The sequence below is a fragment of the Mus pahari genome, chromosome 6 (genome assembly GCF_900095145.1).
Source record: "Mus pahari chromosome 6, PAHARI_EIJ_v1.1, whole genome shotgun sequence".
NCBI classification, from domain to species: Eukaryota; Metazoa; Chordata; class Mammalia; order Rodentia; family Muridae; genus Mus; species Mus pahari.
This window is the reverse complement of record NC_034595.1, coordinates 98,918,617-98,928,308: the sequence shown is the minus strand read 5'-3', so window position 1 is coordinate 98,928,308 and position 9,692 is coordinate 98,918,617.

Below are 9,692 nucleotides of genomic sequence, written 5' to 3'. Positions count from 1 at the left end.
CAGTGCTACACAGAGAAACCCTGTCTCGAGAAACAAACAGACAAAAAGTATATTGTCAGCCGGGCGGTGGTGGCGCACGCCTTTAATCCCAGCACTTGGGAGGCAGAGGCAGGTGGATTTCTGAGTTCGAGACCAGCCTGATCTACAGAGTGAGTTCCAGGACAGCCAGCGCTACACAGAGAAACCCTGTTTCAAAAAACAAAACAAAACAAAAAAGTATATTGTCAGGCTGGAGAGATGGCTCAGCGGTTAAGAGCACTGACTGCTCTTCCAGAAGTCCTGAGTTCAATTCCCAGCAACCATATGGTGGCTCACAACCATCTGTAATGGGATCTGATGTCCTCTTCTGCTACGGTGTAGTCGTGTGTGTGTGTGTGTGTGTGTGTGTGTGTGTGTGTGTAATAAATAAATACATAAATAAATCATTCTTTTAAAGTACATTGTGGCAGTTCATAGAGCTCTTGCCTAGTATGCATGACTACATTGGGTTCAGTCCCCAACTCTACACAAGCCAGGCATGGTGGTGCAAACTTGTAACCCATGACTTAGTAGGTGGAAACAGGAGGACCGGAAGTTCACAGTTTTTCTCAACTATACAGCAAGTTTGAGACCAGCCTGGTATCCAGGAGACCTTATCCCTCAAAGCAACCATGTTGTCTTATCTGTCTGTCTTGTGAGCCAGCCTGGCCAGGTCAGCCTCACCCATCTAACTAGATGGAATCCATCTAACCAGACTAGGGAAACTGAGGCCCCACTAAGTGACGTCCTTGGAAAGTGCCATGCAGCATCAGCGAAGTTGAGGCTTAAGTTTTTTATTCCAAAGTGGGTGCTCTCTCCCAGCTACTGTGCCAAATGCTATGAGGTGAGGAGAGGAAGAGCTTAAAGGCGGGTGCCACCACGCCCAGCCCAGCAGCACCAAGACCTACTTTCCCCAGGAGTGCTGACCCATGCCCATCATCCTTGCTCCCTGTTTCCCTGTTTTCACAAAAGCTCCGAGTGGAGATTAAGTGTCTGAGGTGCTGATGGGGCTCGTAACAGACCCATCTCTGTAGCTCTGCAGATGGTCCTCACCCTTCAGGGCCATTGTGGAATGCGGAAAGGAATGGTCAGCAGGTGTCGATGATGGGTAGATGATGGGTAGATTCCAGTGTCCGAGCTGAGACTGCCTGCCTCTGAGATCATACTCCATTCACAAGCTTCCCGTGGCCCCTCACCCCATCCATGATCCTCCTCACCTTCTAAACCACAGTCTCACCACTGCCCCTAGGGTCCTGAGACAGGGGACTTCCCACAGAGGAAGGACAGTTCAGAGGCCTCCAATCAGATCCCTCCCTTCCTGGACAGTAAGCTGGCTTGCTGCAGACTCTGGGAGCCAAATGGACCCCTTAATGTAGCCCCCAAAAGAAACTCACTGGAACCAAACACAGCCTTTGCCCACTTGGCAGTGGGCTGGGGCAGGATCTCACTTCCGCATACCCAGGAAGCTATGGGACATCTGTTAGGTGTCATCCAGCGGGGAACTGGTCATGTCACCAAGGTAAGGAAAAGGCCTTCAGCGCCACCTGCTGGAGATATAGTAGCAGCATTCTATAGGGGACATCCTGAGGATGTGAGACTGAGGCAAGATTTGAGTAGGGACAAGGAGGGGATGTGGGGGCCTCTCTGGAGACCTACACTTGACTACAAATAGGCATAAGCATCCTTCTTGTAGTAACATCAGGAATTCGGAGCTGGGAAGCTCAAAGCCTGAGCCTGGCCTTACAAGGATGGGTGGGTGGGTGGATGGATGCATGGATGGATGGACAGATGGATGAATAAATGGGGGCATGGATGGATAGACAGATGGACAGACGGACTAGTCTCCTCATCTGTGGTATGGGCTGATAACAGCACAGATCCATGGTGTCATATTGCTCAGGAATCACAAGCCAAAAATCACAGCCACTGTTAGTTCTCTCTGGAGACTGGGCTGTGTGCTTGTTGCAGTAATTTTAAAATTTATGTTTATTTTATCTTTCATGTGCCTGCACATATGTATGTGTATCAGGTACATGCTTGGTGCCCGTGGAGATGAGGATGTAGGATTTCCTAGAACTGGAGTTGTGGACAGTTGTGAGCCACCTTGTGGCAGTTAAGAGCACTGGCTCTTCTTCCAGAGAACCTGAGTTCAATTCCCAGCAACCACATGGTGACTTATCACTGTAACTCCAGTCCCAAAGGATCTGACATGTTCTTCTGGCCTCTGAGGACACATGTATGCACAGGCTTTCATGAAGGTAGAACATGCATACATATAAAACAAATAAATAAAAAAGTTAAATCTTTGGTGGAAGTATATATAAATATGTCAGTAAATGTATTGGGCTAAGACTACAGGGGATCATGGCAGCCATGGGCCACAATCATCTACTTCCATAGACTTTTTTATTATACAAAATGCTAGAGGCAGTTGGTAGAGAGTTTAGCCAGCATGTGGGAAGCCCGTGTCTTAGCTTCATTTCTGTTACCATGAAAAGATACTTTGACAAAAATCATGTTGGTGGAAAAAGAACTATTCTTAGCTGACAGTTCCGGCTTGCAGCCCAGTGTTACAGGGACGTCAAGAATGGTGAACCAGCTAGTCCTGTCACCTCCACAGTCCAGAGCAGAGAGAAATGGAGGCACCCTCAGCTCCCTTCCTCTATACATACGACCCAGGGCCTCAAATGTCACCCACTTTAAGCTCTGTCCTCTTCTCCCGCATCAGTTAAGGAAGTCAAGACTGTCCCCTGCAGATGCGCCCACAGGCCAACCTGATCTAGACAATACCTCACTGAGAATCTTTCACCCAAGTGGTTCTAGGTTGTGTCAACTTAGTTTAGTTAACAACTAGCAAACATACCCTGGAACTGGAGACCACCAAGTACCACCTCCTTGCTTCCTATGACAGGAGGACTTCTACTTCCTACAGAAGTAGGAAGGTTCCATTCCCTGCACCCACATTATGGCTTACAACCATCCATAACCCATAACCTCAGTTCCAGGGTCTGACACCCTTTTCTGGATCCTGCAGATACCAGACATGTATGTGATGCATAGATATGCATGCAGGCAAGCACCCATACATGCCTGGTGGTGGTGGCACACACCTTTACTACCAGCAGTGGGAGGCAGAGACAGGTGGATCTCTGAAGTGGACATTTCTGGTTTCTTTGGAGACTCAGTTGTGTCATGTGATGCTTCTCTGGAAACTGTCTTGTGAGAGGATGTTTTGCTGAGAACAGACTCGTGGTGTTTTTTTCTGGAGGCTGCCTGGAAAAAGACCATGTGACGTCTTGCTGGAGAAGATGTTTGAGAGAACACTTGATGTTTGGAAAAGGATTAAATACAACCCAACAGACAGTGGACGACACTGTGTGGTATTGCTTTGACTTGTTACTGATTATCGTTTGAAAACTATTATCCTACAGATGTCTGTGAGTGAGAGGTCAGCCTGGTCTATGAAGTGAGTTCCAGAACAGCCAGGGCTACACAGAGAAACCCCGTCTCAAAACACACACACACACACACACACACACACACACACACACACACACACACACACCATCCATAAAATTAAAAAAAAAATCATTAAAAAAAGAAAATTATACTCCACTTTTCCTCCACCCCAGCTCCTGTCACTGTGGTTTAAATGGGTGACCCTATCCATACCATAGCAATATATGTTTTCTTTCTTCTGCAATGTGTAGGGTCAAAGGCTCTCTGGAAGCCATTCTGTTCTGTTGTGGAGGAACCTGTGAGATGAAAGTGTATCTCTGAGATGGAGAGAAATGGACTCCCAATGACAGCATTTGAGACCTTGGATCCATCCATGCCTGGAGTTGCATAGCAGAAGCTAAACTATCCTCTTTTCTGCTTAAGCCACATTGAACTGGGGTTCTTACTGGAGCTGTGGTGCCTATAAATGGCACCACCCCTTTCCGTCCACACCCCAGGATTGGTATATGTCTTACATTAATGTGGACATGCTTGCTTCTCTTCCTCAAGGTCAAAGGCAGGATCTACATCTCTCCACCTTCGGTCTGTTTCATGGTGGCAGCTCCTAGCCCTCCCTCCTGGGCTTCCCTGGCCACCTGTCCCACCTTATTGACCAGTCACTGGGTGACCTGGAACAGAGTGTGGACTTGGACTGGTCACCTGCAGCACACCAGGCTGTCCTTTGGACACTGGAGTGCCTGCTCTCAGGGAGCCAGAATGTTTTCCTAGTTTCTTTGTCATTGGAGAAGAGGAAGCCCATGCTACCTATTCCTGAAAGTGGAGATCTTGAGGTGCTTCAGGGGTCATAATGGAGTCAACATTAGGGATGTATTTCTGGAATCAATGAGTGAGCTTTATTGGGCACTTAGGAATCCCCAAGCTGCAGAGAAACAGACATAAGAATGACCCAGAGCTACAGAGAAGCCAAGAGCCTTCGAGATGCTTCTCTCTGGGAGCTGTGTGACTGGGTCTGCAGCCACGGACTGATCTTGTCAGTTCCCCAGTTTGGCTTATGAGCCAGACGTAGTTCATGTATGTATAGTGGCTGAGACGAAGGGTGAGGTAGTACATGCCTTGCGTGCTCCAGATGAAGACAATTTGGGGGATACTCGGGATGGGAGATCGGCCCTGTCCGTGGTGCTGAAAATCGTCATTCACTATGGCGCTCAGCTCCCAGCTCCTTACAAGGAGCTTCCTCTTGGAAGGCTTTGTCTCGGTGGCCCAATGGTCACAGCATCTCTACCCTCAGCCTCTGCACTTGCATGTTCAAATATAGCCTTCTGCCCTCTAAAACGGTCTCTAATGCATTCTGGACGCTCCTTTGAGTAGACTTTGCTTTTGTCTTTTGTTTTAATGGGCTGACCTCCAATTCACAGATCTTCCTGCCACTGCCTCCCAAGCACTGGATTCAAGGTACATGCCACCACTCTCGGCCTACAGGATGGCCCATTTGGTCACGGTGCATCCCCAAGTCTTATGCTGAGACTCTGAATCCCACTGTATCATTTTTAAAGTGACTGATCTGTTCCCACCCTCACCACATTTCCATGTAAGAGAAGAGAACTGTGAGGTATGGTGATCTGGGGATGAAGTGTCTCCCTCCTTCCCAATAGCTCCAAGATCGCTGTGACCGAGGACCCAGGAGTGTCACACTGTCCATCTGGTCCTCTTCTCCTCTGAGCTCTCAGCTCTCTAGACTCTGACATGAGTTCTCTGGTCTCCACATCTCCTTATCTCCTCATTTCTCTCCACTGTCAGTATAATGGTCCTCCTTCTATAAAAATAACTGTTCAGGGCCTTGAGAGATGGCTCAGTGGTTAAGAGCACTGGATATTCTTCCAGAGGTCCTGAGTTCAATTCCTAGCACCTACACGGTGGTTTACAACCATTTATACTGGGATCTGATGCCCTCTTATTGCATGCAGCCATACATGAGAATAGAGCACTCATTTACAGATAGATAGATAGATAGATAGATAGATAGATAGATAGATCTTTCTAAAAAAAAAACCTGTTCTGGTGGGTGTAATGGTTCATGCCTAATAGATAGATAGATAAGATAGATAGATAGATAGATAGATAGATAGATAGATAGATAGATAGATAGATCTTTCTAAAAAAAAAAAAACTGTTCTGGTGGATGTAATGGTTCATGCCTGAATCCCAGTACTTGAGAGTTTGAGACAGGAGAATCACTGTGACTTTGTAAGACTTTGTCTCAAACAAGTAAACAAAACAAAAACTGTTGAGCCAGGTGTGGTGGCTGGCACTCATAATCCCAGCACCCAACAGGAAGGATTGCCATGAGTTTGAGACCAGCGTAGGCTACATGAAGCTGCCTCAAATGCCTCCCACCTAACTCTCCAACAGTAAAAACAAGAACCAGTAAGGCAGTGTTCATCGCTGAGCCTGATGGCCTGGGTTTGATCCGCAGGACCACGTGACAGAAGTAAAGAACTGACTCCAAGTGGTCCTCTGACCTCCACGTTTCTGTTATGGCATCTGGGGCCAACACACACGCACACGCACACACACACACACACACACACACACACACACTCACACACAGACAAACAGATACAATTTTAAAGAATTCCATTTTAGACTTGTCCAAGAAAAAGTAGAAGTCATTAGATCTCAGGAAATTATCCTTTGGGGCTGGAGAAATAGCTCAGTGGTTAGGAGTACTTTAGGAGGGCTGGAGTTCGGCTCCCCAGCACCCAGTACCCGTGTCAGGTGGTTCTCAACTGCCTGCAACTCCAGCAACTCCAGATCCAGGAGATCCAAACCCTTCTTCTGGTCTCCATGGATACACACACACTCCATGGATAAACACAAACAGACACACACACGCAATATTTTTTTAAAACTCAGAAGAGAAAAAAAATCACCAAGAGTAAGTGAGTTTCTAGAAGAGTTCACTGGCCAGGGTTTACTCTGCAGAGCTGCATGGAGTGCTGGAAAGGCTGTGCTCATCGGGGAAGCCACGAGCCCGACTGTCCACAGGAGATTCTGTGAGGGAGAAGCTGAATGCTGAGGAAGAGTCAGCTATTCCCTGCCTGTACAGTTACTTTTCTATTGGGACAAAAGTCTGTCACGGGGGGCTGGAGAGATAGCTCAGTGGTTAAGAGCACCGACTGCTCTTCCAAAGGTCCTGAGTTCAAATCCCAGCAACCACATGGTGGCTCACAACCATCCGTAATGAGATCTGANGCCCTCTTCTGGTGTGTCTGAAGACAGCTACAGTGTTCTTACATATAATAAAATAAATACATCTTTTAAAAAAAGATTTATTTTAAAAAAAAAATCTGCCGGGTGATGGTTTCGCACGCCTTTAATCCCAGCACTTAGTGGCAGAGGCAGGATCTCTGTGAGTTTGAAGCCTTCCTGGTCTACAAAGCCAGTCTAGGACAGTCGGGCTACACAGAAAACCCTGTCTCAGAATAACCCTTCCCCTCCCAAATTCTGTCATGCCAGGGAATCATGACAGCAAGCAGAGGATTGGTTGCAGCAGCAGTAGCCAGGGTGGGGGTGGGGAGCTCACATCTCAAACTGCAAACAGTGAATAAGGAGTGGGGTGAAGCCTTAAGTACTCAGAGACTGCCCTCTAGTGGCATACTTCCTCCTAACCTAACCAAACAATGTCACCAACCAGACAGTTATCCAAACGTCTGATCCTCTGGGGCATTCACATTCAAGCCACTATGGAAAGGGAGAAAGAAAAGGGAAAAAAAAAATTCCCACACCTTTTGCTTGTGTGTTTGAAGCCAATCTAGTATACACGGGATGCTGTAATATCAAAAATAAAAGCAATAATAAAATATAAAAATAAGAGGAAATGTTAGTTTTCAGTTGGAAGTTAATTTATAGAACAAAAGATGGTTTTCAGACCCAAGTTCACAGAACTCCTGAGCTCTGTCCTTAGACTTCAAGTAAAAAAGTGCTCCCATGGTATGTAACAACGATTACCTCGGACTGGGTAGACATTTCATCAGAGCACACCCATTTCTCCATAGTCATTTATCTAGCAGCACTTCCCAGCCATCTTATAAGTGGGGAGATGCAGGCTGGTGAGATGGCTCAGCAGGTAAGAGCACTGACTGCTCTTCTGAAGATACTGAGTTCAAATCCCAGCAGCCACATGGTGGCTCGCAACCACCCTTAATGAGATCTGATGACCTCTTCTGGTGTGTCTGAAGATAGCTACAGTGTACTTTTGTATAATAATAAATCTTTGGGCCGGAGGGAGCAGGGACTGAGCAAGCAGAGTTGATGGGAGCCAACTGGAGTGAGCAGAGGTCCTAAAAATTCAATTCCCAACAATCACACGAAGGCTCACAACCATCTGTTCAGCTACAGTGCACTCGTACACATTAAATAAATAAATAAATAAATAAATCTTTTTTAAAAAAGTAAGTGGCTATTAGGCCCATTTTATGAGGGTTGGGGGCGTGTGTGGAGTGTAAAAGCTATGCTCACACTGTGTGGTCACATGTGTGAGGTCGTCTAATGACAGCGCTAGAAAGGGATCCATGCCCCACTCCCCCAGCCCACTGCCCTCCCACACACACAGTTGCCTGGGAGTACAGTCCGGGTTTCTCTGTGTAGCCCTGGCTGTCCTGGAACTCACTCTGTAGACCAGGCTGGCCTCAAACTCAGAAATCCACCTGCCTCTGCCTCCCGAGTGCTGGGATTAAAGGCGTGAGCCACCACGGCCCAATTTCTTATCTAGACAATTGAGTTTGGTTTGTCCCCACCCCCACTCCCACCCAGACAGGGTTTCTCTGTGTAGCCCTGGCTGTCCTGGAACTCATTCTGCAGACCAGGCTGGCCTCAAACTGAAAGATCTGCCTACCTCTGCCTCCAAGTGCTGGAGTTAAAGGTGTTCTTCACTCCCTGCCTGGCCACCCCTGGCTAACTGAGGTTTTGCTGTTGTTTGAAACAGGTCTTTCTATGTAGTCCTGGCTCAATATGTGCCAGAACTCAATATGTAGCAGACCAGGTTGCAATTGAGTGTTAAGACCATTTTGCTTTGTAGCCCATGTTGGTCTTGAACTACCTTGTCTCAGTCACTGAGTGTCAGGATTACAGGTATGCACTTCTGAACCTGTGCAAATGAACCTCAATTGCATTTTGAGATCTTATCCTGCCAGCAACCTCTTCCAACACAAAGCCATCTTGATATAAAATACCTGACACAGTGAAGCGTTTTGGGTGTGGGTGTGGGGTCATTGGTAGTGTCTCTATAGCCCTGGCTGGCCTGGCACTTCCTGGCACTTGTTATGTAGCAGAGGATGGTTTCAACCTTGCTTCAATCCTCCTGCATCCTCAGAGCACTACAGTTCCAGGCAATGAGAATGCTGATGCAGTTACAGGCATATGCCACCATACCTGGCATACAAGTTTGGAAGTGAAAGCTGTAATTTAGAGGTACTAGTTTAATTTGAAGCCAATTTAAGATTTGTAGAGTGCATTACATGTGTGTGATCGTTTGAATGGGCCACAGTATATACTTGGGGGTCCTGGCTTTCGGGAGTTTTGAATGGGCCACTAACTGAACACTCACTATCTGCCACTAGCTCCACAGGCTCATTGAGTTTAAAGCTGTAATTATTAGAGGTCTAAGTTAGCAAATCATCTGCCTAGTGACTCATTAGTATGGAAGTGTTGTATGTATTTTATCTTCTGTCCTGCACCTACAATAATTTATTCCCTTTTGCCACTTTTAGTTACCAGATAATGGTTTTACAATCAGCCCAGAAAAAATTTTTGATTTTTGAAACACACCTGTTTTCTTTTTCTTTCTTTCTTTCTTTTTTTGTTTTTTGTTTTGTTTTTTTGAGACAGGGTTTTTCTGTATAGCCCTGGCTGTCCTGAAACTCACTTTGTAGACCAGGCTGGCCTCGAATTCAGAAATCCACCTGCCTCTGCCTCCCGAGTGCTGAGATTAAAGGCGTGCGCCACCACGCCTGGCTCTAACATGCCTGCTTTCTTAGTGCCATTAGCCTGTGACTTGTAAAGACTTGCAGAACCTTAATTGCAGCCCTCACTATAAAGGGTTCAATAATTCTAGTGTAATCTGCCCAGGAATTGTTATAGTAATTTAATAATGATAGGAAAAGCATATCAATAGTGTCTTAGTCAGGGTTTCTTTTTTTTTTTTTTTTTTTTTTTTT